Source organism: Protopterus annectens, chromosome 1.part1, assembly GCF_019279795.1.
Source record: "Protopterus annectens isolate FY-2018-M chromosome 1.part1, PAN1.0, whole genome shotgun sequence".
Taxonomy (NCBI): Eukaryota; Metazoa; Chordata; order Ceratodontiformes; family Protopteridae; genus Protopterus; species Protopterus annectens.
In genome coordinates this window covers 1,408,848,590-1,408,865,738 of record NC_056726.1, presented here as the reverse complement: position 1 = coordinate 1,408,865,738, position 17,149 = coordinate 1,408,848,590, and positions in this window count along the sequence as shown.

The window sequence follows — 17,149 nt, the reverse complement described above, 5'->3', positions numbered from 1 at the left end:
TTACAGCAGGACTGCATGACACCCCAACGTTTTTACCCTCGATGTTATTCAACGTTGGATTTAGGATATAGATGTGGGTCCTACAACTGGCCTGCTCCCTGCATAAGCATTGTTTTTCTATATTTTTGTAGTTGTAATGATTTGACAGGTTGACTTTTTTTGACAGGACAGGATAAGGTGAATGTTGAATTTTAACCACAGCCCCCTGTCTGTATGCTGCAACTAATGCCTTAAGAGATATGCCTTCTTGTACCTACTCTATATTTTTTCTTCCATCTGTCACCGCCATTGTTAAAACATACCTTTCTGCAGATATGTTCCAGGGATTTGCCATTATTTCTAAGCAGTATAATTTCATCAGGTAAGCCTTGAGTAATCTCCTTTTCATCAACTACTCATGTTTCATTCTTCTCCCCATTTGTAGTTCCATTTCTGTTCCACCACTCACACTATACCATAAGATGAATTACTACTGACCCAGGAAACTACAGACCCATAGGTCTCACCAACCTTATCTGCAAAGCAAAAGCGCACATCATTGTGGAAATTATTAACAAGGGCATAGGCAGTCTGCAAGCCCTGAACCCAATCTAATTTGGATTTATTAAAGGCAGATCCTACCTTCTGAACTTGTTGGACCTCTTTGAACATGTCACTGATGCATTACATTCAGGCAAATCAGTTCACACTGGCTACCTGGACCTGGCCAAAGCCTTTAATGCCATCCCACACTGTGGCATTATTGACAAGCTAATCAAACTAAATGTAATCTCCTATGTTACTCACTGTGAATAACAAACTGTCTGACTGACAGAACCCAGTCTATTAGTGTGGGAGGTATTCTCTTGCTTTAAAAAGAGTAGTTACCCAGGGATCAGTCCTAGGACCATTTATATTTGTTATTTATTTCCCTCTTTCATCAAGGGCCTGTGACTGGCTAACTTTGCAGGTTAATGCAAACATGAAGCTGTCATTAACTCCCCACTTGACCTCCAAATTCTTCAGGAAGGATTAACACACACACATACACACACACACACACACACACACACACACACACACACACACACACACACACACACATATGCATGAATATAAGTGCACATGTATGCACTTACACACTCAGAGAAAATGCAAACAAATAAGATAGGAGACAATAGGTTTACAGTGATAACTCCACCATACTTCCATGCTGCATATTACAAAACCCCTACATAGTCCTGTTTCATATTTTAAAATAATAACTACAACTTCATATGTGGTTTCCATAGTTTTTACTTACATCTATAAATACCAAATCCAAGAACATTATGTGAAGTTTTTATCACCAAGCATCCAAGCTTCTTTTGTATTATTTTACGTTTATGAAGTTGAAGTTTGTTGGTATACTTTTGCTTTGTTATAAAGCACACAGAAAAAATAAGTTCACTTAGTTAATGAATCAGAAATCATAATTATTATGTTTGAAGACTATTTTATCATATTATTGCATGTCTGTTAGTGGAGATTAGTGAGAAAAAAGTGAACTACAAACTGGTTTATATACTGTTGGCTTGGTTTTAGTGTGATGTTCACTTCAATATTTTGTGATACAAACAACTCATTTAATTATTTCTATGCTCCTGGTTTGTCACTCAGAAAGCAGCACTTGTATTTATTGGTTCTGACATGCATACATTATATGGAGGATTATTATCAAGTCTCTGATTGTAACCAGTTTATTATTAGTTTGAGACATTCCTGCCAAGAAATTCACCTCAAGATCAAAGCTCAACAGGTGAGTCTTAGCATCCATGTTGAGAACGCATCCTTAAGGTGAATAACTTTAACCACTCAGAATATTATATTCATAAAGAAGCAGAAAGTATTCTAAGAACTAAGCCAACACAGGAATGGATAAATGATTCTGCCTACAGGGCTGACTGCAATTAGGATTAGAGATACAGACAACAAACAAGAGGGGGTGAAATTTATTGGAGAAAACTGGCACAAGAACCAAGCTATTGGGAGCAAATAATTAGAGAGGCAAAGTTAATAGAATGGGAAGAGGCCAAGAATTCATTTGTACTGCAGGCTAGAGATTGCCTTCCCTATCAAGGATTAATATCTGAGTATAGGCAAAGAGAAAGAAATAGGGGGATCCTAAGCAAAAGATCAGTGCTGGTAGAGTTTTTAGTAGAATCTAAAACAGAAGCTGCCATTTAAAAAGGAATAATTAGTATAGCCTATAAAATGTTGCATGATAACTATAAGAATCAATCAGAGGAAGTTCGGAAGGATTGGGAAGAGAGACTGGATAAGCAATTCAGAAAGAAACAATGGGGGATATGTGTATGCCTCCCAAATATGCAACAAAGTCTAGAAGATTTAGGATCTTTGCTTGGAAGTGTTTACATAGGTATTTTTATACCTCCAAATAATTTTTCCTCAGGTGGAAAGCAAATGTTGGAGGTGTGATGGGGAGAAAAGAGGGAATTGGGAATATATTTTCTGGGAGTATAATGAGTCATCAGACTTTAAAGAGTCTCTCCAGACTACTCTGTCACAGATACTGGGTGAGCAAATTGGTGTAGCCAAGTAAACAATTTTTTTTTTGAGCTATGATGTAGAAACAGAACTGCTTGGACATTGTTAGGCCTTGCTGAATCTAATTATGGTGGCTGCCAAGAAAGCAATTACCAGAAACTGGAGATCAAATTCTAAACCAACTGTACCAGAAGTAGTGAATATTGGTTCATAGGTTCATAGGTTCATACTAGGCTATCTGCCCTAGGGCATTTATAAGCCTAGCCAGAGTGTGTTTGGCTTTCGCCACCCATTTTAAATTAATTTTGCTATGCCCTTTTTCGAGGTTAGTATACTGTGCCTCTGTCTAACAGTGACACAGAAGTGATACCCGGGGTAAACCTATGATCCCCCATCCACTCATCAAGATTCCTCTTGAAGAGAGTCAGTGAGGGACTCTGCCTAACCTGGACTGGGATTTTATTCTAGAGTGAAGGGAGCCTCTGGGTTATGAATCTGTCCCTCCAGCATGTCCTATTTATTTCAGTGCTGAGGTTCAAGTCTCTCGAGCACATAGCTCGATGGGATTTGGATTTTCTGAGGTGCAGCATGTCCATTAATTCCAGGTTGGACATGGCTTTATATGTCAAGCACAGATCACCTCTGAGCAGGTGGTATGCCACTGAGTAGAGCTGGAGTTTCTTTAACCGGGCAGCATATGGCATCTGTTTGAGCCCTTTGATCCTCTTGGTGAGGTACTTTTGGGGTCTTTCCAGTTGCTGCAGGTGTCTGGTAAGGTACATCCCAAAAGGGGCATTGTACTCAATTATGGGCCTGATGAGGGATGAGTAAAGAGGCACGATGACCTCCCCTGATCTAGATGTGAATCCCTTCATGATTAGGTGGGCTATATAAAATGTTTTTCTAAACACTTTGGCCACGTGGTAATGAGATAAAACAACTGGACATGGGAGCTTTAGAAAAGGGTAGAAGCAACTTCCCTAGAAAAATGGGAATTGTGAGAACAATACATGCAGAGGAGGAATGAGATTTAAAATAAGGCAGGATTTGAATGAGCTATGTAATGTTTGACTGATGGTGACTGGATATATTATAAGTGATGTATAATGTTTGCAACTAAAATTATGTCAATAGCTTGTTTTCATTTATATAAATGAATGCTTGCCTATGTCATACTTAGGTTCATAGGTAGGTACTAGGCTATCGGCCCAAGGGCCTACGCAATCCTAGCCAACAAGGTTCCCTGGCTTACGCCACCCAAGAAAGTTATTTTCCTGTGCCACTGTCAAGCAGAGACACAGAAGTGATCCCCAGGGTGTATTTCATATTTCCCATCCATTCATCAAGATTTTTCTTGAAGAGTGCTAATGATGAACTTTGCTTGACATAAATGGGTAGCCTGTTCCAGAGTATGGGAAGTCTCTGGGACAGGAATCTATCCCTCCAGCATGTCCTGTTTATTGTGGTGACAAGGTTTAGGTCCCTACAGCGTGTAGCTCAGAAGGAGTGGGATTTCTTTAGGTATAGCATGTCCAAGAGCTCTGGGATTGACATAGCTTTATATGTTTGGCAGACATAACCTTGGAGTAGGCAATATGATATGGAGTAAAGCTGGTGTTTTTTGAGGTGGCCAGTGTAGGGCATTTGTTTGAGGCCAGTAATCCTCTTTGTGAGGTACTTCTGTGGCCATTCCAGCTGCTGCAGATGTCTTGTGAGGTACATTCCAAAAGGAGCATTGTACTCTATGATGGGTCTAATGAGTGTTGAGTAGAGGGGAACAATGACCTCTTTTTTCCTGGATGAGAACGCTTTTATGATGAGGTGTGCCATGTAGAAGGACTTCCTGACTACTGTGATTATGTGACTATCAAAGGAGAGACTACTGTCCACCTGGGTCCCAAGGTCTCTTATCACGCATTTGGTGTTAAGTAGATTGCTGTCTATATGGTAGTTCATGGGTACGGAGTTTTTACCAAAGGGGATGACACTGCACTTTTTGGCATTGAGCTTGAGGCCATGGCTCTGACACCAGGCATCTGTCTCAGTGAGGCCCTTCTATAGGATGTCCACATCATTTGGGGACTTGACTATGGCTCCTAGTTTGCAGTCATCTGTGAATTTCGTTAGCCAGAGGCCTTCTGTGTTAACCTGTACTTCAGAGAAGTAGATACCAAACAGGAGAGGTCCCAGGACAGAACCCTGTGGAACTCCACTTGTCACTGCTTTGAGGTCAGATTTGGAGTCTGCAAATTTTACAGTGTGGGTTCTTCTGTCAGTGAGCCAGTTGGCAACCTATCTTGTGATATAGGGATTTATACCTAGTTTAGTGAATTTAGCTATAATTCCAGAATGGAGGATGGTGTCGAAAGCCTTGGCGAGGTCAAGATAGGCTGTGTGAATCATCTTATCCTCATCTATGGCTTTGGTAACTGCCTCAAAGAAGTCAGTCGGGTTCAGGAGGCATGATCTGCCTTTCACAAACCCGAAATGAGTGAGATCCAGAGTTTGGAGGTTACCAATGTCTTTGTTTATGAGTTCCATGATGATACATTCCATGGCCTTGCAGAGGCCAATAGGTCGATAATTCCCAGGATCAGTGGTGGCTCCCCCTTTGTGAAGTGGGATAACTGTTGCTGTGTGCCATTCAGTGGGCACAAAGCCTGATGCAAGGCTATTATTGAACATGGTGCTTAAGTGGGGAGCCAGTTCATTCTGATGTTCTTGTAAAACGCAGCCTGAGATGTTGTCCGGTCCCATGGATGCTGTGTTTTGGGCTTTAGAGAGTGCAGCTTTTACCTGCGTTGTTGTGATTACAGGGACTCTGCATTCTTCCTGTATAGATATGGGCCCTTTAGGGGGTGGGGGTAAAGTTAGCACTGAACCTATCTGCCAGGATGTTGGCAATATCAGTTAGTTCTGTAATTTTTGTGCCTTTGTGCTGTAACTCAGATCAGATCTGGGTGTTGCCATCGAGATTCTTGACATAGCTATAAAATGCTTTGTAGTTGTCCTTAGAATTAGTGGCAATTTTGTTTTCATAGCTAGCTTTGGACGATCTTATAAGAGATCTCAGCTTCTTACTGAGGCTGACCAGGGAGCTCTTCCACTCATGGGATTTTACTCTCTTTTGCAGCAGTTTCTTCCTTCTGTTGTAGTTTGTTTATGGCAGGAGACCACCAGATTGGCTTCCTTTTTTTTGGAGGATAGCATCTTGCTTCTGTTTGGGATAGCACGATCCATGCACTCGTGTAAGTGCTTATAGAGTGCATTTGTGTAGGATTCAGCAGTTGTAACTGTATTGTCCATCTGCATGGGTGTCATGAAGTGGTAACTGTATTGTCCATCTGCATGGGTGTCATGAAGTTCACCACTTCTGTCTTAAGAAGCATGAAGTTGGCTTTGGAGAAAGTGTTTACCATGGTTTCTTTAATGGAGGGTGGGGGTGGGATGTGGATATCTAGGGTGATTAGCTTATGGTTGGATCCGACCAACGAGGAGTTGACTTCAGGTGTGGAACATCGGTCACTCGTGTTGGTAATGACTAGGTCTAGGATATTGTTGCCCCTGGTGGGGGTGTGGATAAGTTGATCCAGGGCATTGGAGTTTATGAATTCCAGAAAGCGTTGAGCTAAGGAGTTGGTACACGAGTAGTTTTCCCAGTTAATGGTGGGGTAGTTGAAGTCGCCCATTATTAGGGTGTTTGGTTGAACCCTAATATTTTCCAGTACATCAACAACAGAGGAGTGGGAATCCTGGGGCATGGTGGGGGATCTGTAGCAAGCTACAATTTGGACTGCAGTTTTGCCCAGAGTTAGTTGCACTTGGATAACCTCGGATGCATTATGCTGAGCAAATAGCCTGGAGGTGTGGATATCCTTAAAGAATATGGACACACCTCCGCCTTTGGTGTTTTGGTCCAGGTTACATGGCCAAAAGCCAAGTGTCATATGAGTTATAGCCTGGTAGTGCAATGGTGCTCTCTGGACCCTTGAACCAGGTCTCAGTCACTGCACAGATATCGATGTTCTCCATTTTAAGGAGTGCCTCGAGTGAGTGCATTTGAGATTTAGACTTCTAGCATTGAGTAGCATCACCCTCAGTTTTTGCTTGCTTGTTCCTGTTACGGTCGTGAATTTGTCATTTGAACCTTGCCTAAAAAAGGCACTATAGGGGTGGCAAGAATCTTAGCAAGTATCCTGAATCCCACAGGTGACAGGTGCAGGCCATCTCTGGCAAAGCATCGTTGTCTGTCGACCATGTCATCCCAAGCAGACAGATACTGGATCCCCTTAGAATGACACCAGAAGCTTAGCCAATTGTTGAAGTCAATCATTTTGTCCTTGTACTGTGGTATCATTTGGGGCAATGGCAGAATACTACTCAGGGCTAGGGTCATACCTGCCTGGGCTACAAGATCAGAGAGCTCTTCCATGTCTCTTTTCCTGTAGCCCCGGGAGGTACGTCTCAGGTCATTCACACCAACATGGACAATGACAGAGTCATATTTGTACTTGTTGTGGAGTGACCTGAGTGCATGGGTTATGTGGTGGATCCTGGCACCCAACAGGCAGCTGACAGTAACCTTCTCCTTGTTTAGCCTGGTGAGTGGGACATCAGTGTGCCTGACTATAGAGTCATCTATGACTAGTGTGTTGGGTACATTGTTTTGCCTTATTGGCTGTGGTTGAGTGGCACACTGAGTCTGTGGGCTATGTGTCATTTGGGTTGTGTTGGGGGATGGAGGCTGCTTGCATTTCTGCTTTGGAGGTCTCTGTTGCTTAGACAGATTATAATTGAGAGCCTCTGTGAATGTTTTTGTGTTACTATCGTGGAATTTGGTGGTGTAGAGTTAGTGAGACTATGTGATGAGTGTGGTGTGGTGCAAATATTTACCTTCTCCTCATGACTGTCAAGTTCAGTCTTGGTTGGAGAGAGCTTTACCTCCAGTTTGGTTAGATAAGTGCATCTGTTACAGGTTGTAGTGTTGGGTGGTTGGAGGAGAGGGTTGTCTGTGTACATGAGGCAATTTCTACATTGCCTCAAGATGCCCAGATTCATCAGCTAGACAGGAGAGAACACTGGAGCTGACCCTTGGACATGCCTGAATAAAAAACTATTTTCTTCTAGACAAGTGAAGAAAGTGAGTACAAGAGCTGTTTTTCTCTAAGCAAGTGAGAAATGTAAGTACAAAAACTGTTTTCCTCTAGTTAATGAGGACGACTGAGTGCTATAGTAATTAGTAGCGTATTTAGTGCTTACACGTTCTGAACAAGTGCTGAGCATGAATAAGCAAATTTAAGTGTATCCATCTTCAACTCCTCCCCATCTCTTAGACAACAACTTATTAACTTCCACCCAACATGGTTTTAGACCCAATCACAGCACTATGACAGCCCTCCTATCCTTCCTGGAGACTGTGAATAAAGCCAGGGACTCTGGCTTGACTGTATCTACTCTCTTACTTGAACTCTCTAAGGCCTTTAATACTATCTCTCACATCCTTCTCCTTACTAAACTATCTAACCTAAACCTATCCCTTTCCTCTCTCAACTAGTTCACCAGCTACCTCTCTAACAGGCAACAAGCTGTCAAGTGGAAAAAAGCCATCTCCCCCTTCCGCAACACTCCCACTGGTGTCCCCTAGGGCTCCATATTGGGTCCTCTCCTCTTCAATATATTCATAAATGATTTCTTCCAATCAATCCCTTATACTAACCTTATCTAATATGCAGATGATTCTATAATTATCTGCGCTGCCACATCCATCACCACTCTCTTAAAGCTGACTCATGACACCTTCTCTACCACAGAACAGTGGATGAAAGACAATCATCTAGCACTCAATGCATCAGTAACCAAACTCATGCTATTTACCCCCTCCAAAACCAGCACCATAGACAGAAACCTATTCTCCATTACCAGCCAGAATAATACACCTCTTGACGTGGTATCTGAAACCAAACTATTAGGGGTCCTCATTGATGACCAGCTTAAATTCAAGTCCCATTTACAACTAAACATAAAAAAAACACCAAAAGCTTGGCATGCTCTACTGGTACAATAGATACCTCACTACATCTACTAAGCTCACTCTCTCTACTACATTTCTCATCCCTTCCCTTCTTTATAGCGCCCCTCTCCTTACAAACCTACAATCATCTCTCAAAACAAAACTGTCCTCCTGTTATAATAAAATTGCCAAATTTGCCACTAGCCATAAATCATCAACCCATCACTGCATATCTCTCCACAAACTAAACCTGCTAGAACTTCCCAACTATCTGACCTATACCCAGATTAATTGTGCACACAAACTAATTTTTCACCCTTCCCTCTGTCCTTCCCTTTCCTCTTCCTTTAAAATACACCACCCAGAAAGACTACTAAGATCTAACAACCAAAACCTAATAGAACTGTACAAACCCCTCCACCCCCCAGGACAAAACCTCCTATCCTTTTCTCTGGCATGCCTATGGAACTCCCTCCCTCCCTCCCTCCATCCATACTACCGCTAAACTCCCTTCATTTAAGAAATCACTTCACTCTCATCTAACATTGAAGTGGGAATGCTCCTGCTCCCACCCCACATAGCCTATTCCTCACTTCATACAGGCAACCGTCCTATATATTTCCATACACCAACTTCAAACTTGCATTTAGCAAATACTAAGCCAATTGTAAATAACTTCTTATAATTGTCAAAATTGACTATTCATTTACAAGAAACTGTATAATTACTAATGCAATGTTTTTTTTTACTAAATGTAATCTAAAAATTTATTTGTAACAGGAAAAAACCTTGACTTGTCTTGAAATCAAAATGTATTTTGTAAATTAATGTAATCTTTGTTTTGTTTTGGAGTTTTTCTCCCCAGGACTCCATTGAAAACGGGTTCTTACTGGCCCAATGGACTATCCTGGTTACCAACAATAAATAAATAAATTAGTGCTAAAACTAAAAATATGTATCTGCACTAGATGAGTTACAGGACAGAAACAAGTGCAAATGCAGGCTTTCAAATCAGAAAGTTGAGAGAGATGGAAGAGATTGCCCAAACTGCCAATAACTGCAATTTCTGGGCCAGAACCACTCCTTATCTGGTAGACAAGTTACCTAGTGCTTACCACTCCCACTGATAAGCTAGAAGGTTCCCTCCAACACAGAAAGGCTTGGGGGGGGGGGGCTCAGAAGCTTACATACAGTCCTGGAAACAGCAAATCTGTATCTGGAACACTAGTTACAGGAAAGGTAGGAAACAGGCTTGCAGTTTTTGTTTTAAACAGAAAAGTAGCAAAAACAGTAGTAAAAACAATTCACATGCAGTGCAAGCTAGCACACTTGAGTATGTAGCAATATTAGACCAAACACAGTTTAAATAATGCAATTAAATTAAAAAGGACTAAAAGCAAGTGCAGAAATAGTTTATTAGGTAGAATGTGGTAAAGAGATGGGACTAGGGGAGTGTCCCAAATCAAATCTACAGTGGGACAGGCAACTGCAAAAGCCACCAAATTTAAACTACAGACCAAAAATAGGGAGGATGGGTGGGACAAAACAGTTTCAACAGAGATCTAAGCAGCAACAACTAACAGTACAAACTCTAAAACCAGAAAAATATACTCAGTTCTGTATATTTGTAGATCAGTCTCTCAGAACAGGGCGACAACAGTTTCAACAGAGATCTAAGCAACAATTAACAAACTCTATAACCAAAAAATATATACTCAGCTCTGTATATTTGCAGATAGTCTGGAAGGCAGTCTCTCAGAACACAGGTTCCAGCAATTAAATGCAGGCTGTTACTTACAGGTCAAATTTTATGCAAGTGATCCTTGAGTTAGATAACACACAAGCTGTGAAAACCAGTTATACCAACTGAAGACATGGCGGAAAATAGGGGTGGGGTGGGGAAAACAGTTTCAGCAGAGATCTAAGCAGCAATAACTAACAGTACAAACTCTAAAACCAGAAAAATGTACTCAGTTCTGTATATTTGCAGATCAGTCTCTCAGAACAGGGCGACAACAGTTTCAACAGAGATCAAAGCAACAATTAACAAACTCTATAACCAAAAAATATACACTCAGCTCTGTATATTTGCAGATAGTCTGGAAGGCAGTCTCTCAGAACACAGGTTCCAGCAATTAAAATGATAATTTACTAAAGATGTTTGTTGTTAAAAAAATATTTATGATTGTTGAACATAATTCTTTCTAGTGCATAGCCCTTTAACTGTTCAACGTACTACCAGTTACAGAAAAAAGTACAAGAAGTTTGTTTTATCAGCTTTCAAAAGATTTTGAAAAGTTGGTATAGCACTTAGGACAGTCAAACAGATATTAGGCAAACATGAAGTATCCCTCTGAAGAATGGACTGCTTTAGAAGCATTTTGACATTTCATTCTCCCACATTTTCTGTTTATAAGTATAACAGAGTGAAATATAAACACCTTTTTAAAGCTCTTTTACCTTCTGTCACTATTCTTTGCTGGCTGACACTGTCCAACATTAGTCCCAAGTGCAAGACCCAATCTTAACAGCTCTTAAGCTCCTCTAAGCACCATTAAGATTAGATCTCACACCAGTGATGTGCATAACAAACTTGTAGTACAGAGAGGGCTGGGAATACTGTGTAAAATCATGAAACATAAACATGTTAAGCCCTTTCCTAACAGGATCCAATGTTAACAGCCCTTAGGAGTGCTTTACAAGACCTTGTTCAGGACATCCTAAGTGCTGATAAGACTGCAGACTAAGAGCAGACAGTGCCAGACAACCATGAAGAGCAGCAGGAGGTGAAACAGCTTATAAAAGCTGCTTAGCTTCCAGAAGAGGAACACTGTATTTCTGCGTACTGTACTTCTCAACTGTCCCTGATTAAGTAGAACATCCATGCTTGTTCCTTATATTTTTGCTCTCCCTTGTAAATTTATTGCAGATGGTCAATAATGCCAGACAATACAGTTTCTTATTTAATATTGTTCTAAAAATACATACCGATGCAAAACCTGTTGCTCTACTAACTTTTTTGGTGAATTACAACAATATTTAAACACTGTCCCTGATTTTGATTCTTTGTCTCCATATTTCTTTTTAATTTGTCCAGAATTCTTAAGCAAAGAAGTTGACAGGTATGATGCTGTTTGCATAACAGGTGCTAAATGTTTTACTGGACTTCAAAACAAGTAAAACACTTCATGCTCCTATATTTTTCCCTTTTTTGTCTGTAACTGGTAGTACATAAAGCAGACAATGCTCCATTCACTAAGAATTATTATAATTGGCTCTCATATCGTAAGCAGCTCATTATGTGCTCTCAACATGGATACCAAGATTCACTTCTCGAGTAAATTTTTTGGCATCCATATCTTGAACACATAACAAGCTGGTTATGATCAGAGACTCAGTCATAATCCTCTATATCTTTTCTCAGTTGGAAAGCTTAATCATGGTACTCCACTCACTTCAAAATAATTTTAGAAAAAGAAGGAATTTGTACAAAAATCTAGGGACTAGTGACATTATTAGTAATATTCATTTGTCAAATGTGTCAGTGTATATATATATATGGTTTACTATCAAAAAGTTGAAAAAAAAATCTACTTACTTGATTGAGCTGACATTCCAAATTTGGAAATGTCACTAATGGAATGTCGAAAATCATGACCATGATGTCCACATTCGACTAAATTCGGAATGTCAGGAGATAACATCAGACCCTCAGGCATTTGTGCTGAATTGTACATCTACAGCACACGTGTTTACAGTTTTTCCAGGGGGCAAGCCCCCTGCACCCCCTCACAAACCTTGCAAAGTATATATTCCAACTCTGAGATAGCACTACAGTGAGAAAAAGGATACATTTCCTGATTCCCACTGTAGTGTGATCTGTTATCAGAATGTCGAATGTACATTAGTGAATGTACACTACCATTTGGTAATGTGCATTTGAACATTTGCAGAATGACGTTACGGAAACTGCAAAGGATGCAGTTGTCCATTTTGCATAAATGCTGTTCCAAATTTTGATAGCAAACCTGTATATATGTGTCTATGTATCAGAGGTCAAAAATGAATTCTTAATTTCAGAGAATCATGGTGCAAAAATTATCCCCTGAGCCAGCATGCTGACCACTAGTTTCATGACATTAATTCATAAAGTCATGACTTATGAATCTGAGTATAAATGTGCATGCTTTTCACATAGCACAGTAACTTATAGATAGATCTGATAGTGTATCTCTTTCAAATCCACATCAAATCTTGGGTACATGCACTCCTCTTTCTGTTTCTCCCTCTTTCTCTCTCTCTCTCACACTCACTCACTGGTAGTAAAGAAAAAGCAATTTCCATAAGTGGTTTGCAACTATCATCACTTGCTAGAGCTTTGTTTCATGCTCGTCATTTCCTCTTACTTATTAGATATCAGTTAATTGAAGATTTGATTGCATCAGCCTCCATTTACCTAAATGTACAACTCAATAAGTCACTTAGCTATTCAGCACTCTTAGGTCTTTCGGCTTTTCCCGGTTAGGGGTCACCACAGCGGAACTCCGGTCCGCTAATGATTGGCAGTTGATTTTTACATACCGGCTTGCCAGGCCTGACGCACAACCCTTCAACGAAGGAACGTCCATTCACGCATGTCTCCACGCAGAAGACGCTCTAGCTGAGAATCGAACTGCACCACCACCACACTCTTAGGTGAGTCTGAAAAATGGCAATGGGGATCAGTATTCTATACTGTTTAATAAATAAAAATAATATAAATAAAATAAGTCACAACATCGTGGATGGATTTAGTTAGCATGTACTTCATATATCATATAGTTAAAAGTTTGAACCAAATTAGGTATCCATAGGAAGCAGTGTTCCTCAACATATTTTCCTTATTTTTTAAGATGAATTTAATAAAGGCTAACAAATTATCAGTTTTCAACTAAATTCAATTCGGTGGACCTAAAGTAAAAGGTGAGCAAGACATCTGTTAGTTGCCCCCATTGTAAAATGCATACTGTGAAGGTACATCTAAAGTTCTTTCTTTTCTCACTTGAGCCTCTTCTCACTGCACCCATTGTCAAACCTTCAGTAGTCAAATCAGACTCCCCCATGAATCAATATTCACCATAAGGTTCCAGTACAGGTCACCATCCAATCTAAGTATATTTGCAGACGTCCCGAAAGCTAAATTCCTTGCTATTATTGCTGACTTGAGATGACTGAATGATACCTCACCACTCGGTGACACAATAGCAAGTATTGCCACTTATAACCAAAGTTTATACTCCAACTCAGGGATTGAATAGAAGATTCTGTTCCTATTTACCAAAAACACATCATCAAGTTTTAAAATAAACCTCGGTGGTGATACTCAACCATAAACAAACTTTTCAACAGGAGGAATGAGTTCATATCCTTAAAGAAATAAACAAAATCTCTGTATGCTAAAATCAACCTCAGAATGGTTAATAAAGATCTGAAGAGCAATATCCAATTCTGAAAAGCTACTCATGAACTAAAAATCATTCCATCAGCAAAGCATAGTCTCAAAGTATTATTCAATTACATAAATAATCTCATAAGTAATACCCATCATTGCACCGAGCTTATCTCTAATGGCATCACCCAATCATATTCTTAATATTTAACTAACATCCTAGTAGATAAAGTTATCTCGAGCTTCTCTCCCTGCTCCTTCCAAACTTCCCAATACAAAGTATTCAGTCCATACATCCCCTTAGAAGTCACCTCAGAAGAGATACTAAAATCTCCCTACAGGTCTAGAAACAGCAGCACCATGCATTCAGGGAACATACTAGGCTGTTTCCTGGTCCAAATGCCTTAAACTGTTCGACCATAGCCTTGCGACTGAATACAAGAAGCCTGCAGAACAGCTTCTCTAGTGCCACTCTTCAAGGATGACCCTACTACACAGCCTTCCAACTGTAGACCTAGTTGTCCCACCAGCATCATTTGCAAGGTGATAGAATTCATTCTCATGGACCTCATAAACAGAGATATAGGGAACACCTAGGTTTTTGGCTTTGTAAAAGGCAGATCATGTTTATTAAATCTAGTTGCCTTCTATGAAAGAATTATGGAGGGTTACTCTTTACATTTAGCAAAGACTTTTTACAATATATTCTACTCTGATAGCATTGATAAATGTGTAACCCACTAGATTGTCAATTGGTTTACTGGTAGAAAAGCATTCTACTGGTCCTACAAGAGATATATGTCAATGATGTACCCCAGGGCTCTGTTCTGGGACCAACTGCATTTAGTATTTACATCTCTGATGTAAAAACCAACATTAAAGGCCAGTGACTGACCATGTTCATAGATTATTGCAAGTGTAGAGGCATCATCATCTCTCACGAAGACACTTATATCTCACAGGAGAGCCTAACTCGGACAAACACATGTTGTCATGATCACGGTTTAAAGGTAAACCTGGCTGCATTTGTCTGGATAATGAAGAAGACTAGCACTCTAGTGTCTTCTCTAACACAGGATGAAATAAAGCACACAAGCTCTAAAGTGTGTACATGCTAAAGTCATTATCTCTTTTTTCTGTCTGTCCTGATGGCAAGAACTTAATAACTGACCTCAGCTCACAACCACCGCTGTGATATATTTGTATCAGCAGCAGAGGACATATATGCACATATATATATATATATATATATATGTGTATGTATATATATATATATATATATATATATATATATATATATATATATGTATATATCTATATATATATATATATGTATATATATATATATATATATATATATATATATATATATATATCTACTTCAAAAGAACAAAAAAACCCATAAGAATCAAAAATTGGTCCCCATATGTCACTTACCAATCCATCATGTTATCATCTTATAAAAAACAAACTAAAAACCTTCCGATACACTAGTGGTTTAAATAACTCACCCCAAACTGCAATCACAACATTCCAGTAGAAACACATCCCATAATTCTGCATGAACTTAAAGAAACATTACTGTAAACTCATACACTGTTCCATTCCCGCAATACATCTTTATATTACAAATGTACCTCGCAGACCAGTTTGTTCTGAAATATGCATAGCTTCAATAATTAACAAATGAAACGGGACTGTTGTGGTAAGCAGAAAACTGCAATTACGTTTTCCCTTTGTTTTAGCAGGGAGAGCAAGCCCTCCTGTACCCCCCATGTGGGGGGGCTATGCCACCCACACACCCCACAAATTAAATATACCAACTCCAGTTTTATAGTGCTGTGACTGACTACACGTCAGTAACTTATTTTCGGTTATGTGAGATTCGAAGTTTTAAATTTACAATCTTTAATCTTTTGCAGTTTAAGCTAAGTTGTCTCGGTAATGTGTGGTTCGTTCTTATGGGTTTTCATTCTGTTGATGTAGACCCATATATATATATATATATATATATATATATATATATATATATATATATATATGTATATATAGGGAGAGGGTCCCTATTAGATAAACAAAAATTAAAATCTCAAATGGCTGACAATTCGAAAATGCCATTCTTCAAAATCGCTGTTGTGAGATTGCAGTACAGTGAAGATCAGAACATTTGCCCTTTCCTCACTGTAGTGCGATCTCATAGTTAGTATATATAATTAACAGGGGGTGTGGGGGCTGTGCTCCCACAATACCTATTTCGAAGAATGGCATTGTCGACTTTTCAGCTGTTCATATGTTTATGTTACTTATTCGCATACCAAGAATTATCGTTACTAGCTAGCACAGGTACCGCCAAACCATCTCATTGTACAGAGTTAATGATATACTACTCTTTAACAGTTCTGGAGAGATACAATTTGTTGGATATTATTTTCTTTTGTTTACCTCACCAAGTTTACACTACACTCTACACTACAGAAATGCACTGATTAACCTTTTAATGAACATAATTCAGTATAATATTTAATCACTCACCAATCCTCTAAGCTCGCTTAGTACAACTATTCATCTTCTGGGCTGATGGGGGGTGGGGGGCTGGTAATATAATTTCCTCAGAATCCTGAGTTACGCAAGTCAAGACTGAAGAATCAAATGCTGCTTGTCATGGTGAAAACCACCTGCATCTCCCACCTGTAACCCTCCGACGAATGTTCTCAGTGAAATGAGTATGTTTCTATTCTATATTAAAATAATTCAGCAATCTATGTGCCTTGCTTAATATACATGCAGTTATGGTGTGAGATGGTTAATCTTCATGGAACTCCAAAACTACTAAAGCCTATAAAACCAAGTTGTATTTACTAGTGAATGTGCTCATGCTAGCATGGCAAGAGGTACAGGGTTTGATTCTCACCTTTGAGGGAAATTACCTATGTTAAAAATACCCTACAAGGGTAGCTATCCTAGCACTTACCTATGAAAATGACTGCCTAAATATTCAAGAGTAAAATGTATGCGTTAAATTTCCCTGCCTACGTACATCTCTTTCATTATATTTAATTCATATTTATTTATACATTGACTCTGCATTGCTGCTAGATTGAATTCATCAGATGCAACTAGAGTGGCAAATGTATGTAGAGTGCTGGGTGCCTTCTGAACAATAACATGAGAATCCTCAGTCCCCA